The sequence below is a fragment of the Limulus polyphemus genome, unplaced genomic scaffold (assembly GCF_000517525.1).
Source record: "Limulus polyphemus unplaced genomic scaffold, Limulus_polyphemus-2.1.2 Scaffold6800, whole genome shotgun sequence".
NCBI classification, from domain to species: domain Eukaryota; kingdom Metazoa; phylum Arthropoda; class Merostomata; order Xiphosura; family Limulidae; genus Limulus; species Limulus polyphemus.
This window is the reverse complement of record NW_013672410.1, coordinates 43,608-45,486: the sequence shown is the minus strand read 5'-3', so window position 1 is coordinate 45,486 and position 1,879 is coordinate 43,608.

The window sequence follows — 1,879 nt, the reverse complement described above, 5'->3', positions numbered from 1 at the left end:
TGAATGCTCAGTTATTTCTCAATAGACGGAGAAAAATACTTGGAAGTTCAGTTATCTCTCAATAGATGGAGAAACAAATAATAGGAAAAATACTTTGAAGTTCAGTTATCTCTCAATAGATGGAGAAACAAATAATAGTAAGGAAAAATACTTTGAAGTTCAGTTATCTCTCAATAGATGGAGAAACAAATAATAGTAAGGAAAAATACTTGGAAGTTAAGTTATCAGAGGCGATGCAGGAATGAACTCTCATTGCAGGTACTTACACAAAAAGCGCTCTGATATCCAAAGTTGGCGAATTTTTTATTTCACTGATTTTCCTAAAACTTATATTATTGTCAGATGCAAAAGTCAGATTGGACAAATTTGGACATTTTTACTTACACTTACTTTAATTTTTTTTACATAGTAAGTTTATCTACAATCTATGATATTTCCATATAAAAAATTTTATTTTAGCTCATTTGTAAAACAGTGCACCGGCGGGCCGGATGAACTGACCTAGCTGGCCGTAGTTTGGTGACCCCTGACATAGGCAATAACAGTTTTTGTCCAGTATGTCAAGCGCACCATCTGGACGAATTAAAGAAACAGTTGAGCCAAATTTCCGATCAACTAGAGATGATGACAAATAAACTTGAGAAGCGTGTGGGATATTTTCAGGTGTGGTAAACGTTTTTTTTTCATTTAGACTGACCTTCTTTGGTTTCTGTAACACACTTTATTTCCTTTATAACGAAACGTTAGTATTAATGATTTTAAACTAGAGAAACGTACATAACGTTTCTTGTCAACTTGCTTGAAACATGTCAGAGAATCAATATAAAATACGATGATTTTATGGGATAAATTCTTCCTCTTTGCCTCCTCCATGTCAGAAGCACAAACGTGGCCTATCAGACGGGGGGATCGGAGAGTCTCAGGTTCGAGACGTGTTGCTATCAAACGTTATTTTCTCTTTCAGCTGTGTGTGTTATCAAAATGACAGTAAACTCCGCTATCCTACTAAGAATAATCTCTTCATGTTGTACTTCTGGTCCTAAATTAAAAATTAGGATCGTCTATGCCTAGTTCAATGTGTACATAAAGTGTCGTTCAGATGAATACAAAAAATATATACACATAAGAATACAAGGCTTGAGATCGCTTGTTTCTCGTAAAGCACAAAGCTACACAATGGTTACATGTGCTCTACACACTGCGGGTATCGAAACTCGATTTTTAGCGTCATAAGCCCTCATATTTACCACGGAGCTACCGGGGGGGGGGCAAAACTTTTGACACTTGGATGGAATCAAGTCTAATTCCACGTTTCATCAGACGCTTGTTGGTGAAGATTTTTACAGTGTTGTGGTAAGATGGTAAATAATATATTAAGAAGAGACCCAGCTTTCTTTATTTTCAGTCACTAGTTCTAGACCCAAGTACCAGTTTCATTATTCAAAGCCTTAGTCAAAAATTTAAATCTTAATATTACCCTAGTATACACCTCTAATTCCGAAACAAAATCTATTATTTTGGTACACAATCTACGATACTAGACTCCCCACTAAATCATAAATACTAGACTCCTTAACTAAGTCTCGGTTATTATACCTCCTTTAGGTCACGTAATACTAGATCTCCCCCGCAAGTGACCAGGGACCTTTACTTCAGCTCTTTATATTAGATCTCTCCTGCATGTGAACAGGGACCTTTACTTCAGTTATTTATATTAGGTCTCCCCTGCAAGTGAACAGGAATCTTTACTTCAGCTCTTTATATTAGATCTCTCCTGCATGTGAACAGGGACCTTTACTTCAGTTATTTATATTAGGTCTCCCCTGCAAGTGAACAGGAATCTTTACTTCAGTTCTTTATATTAGATCTCCCCTGCATG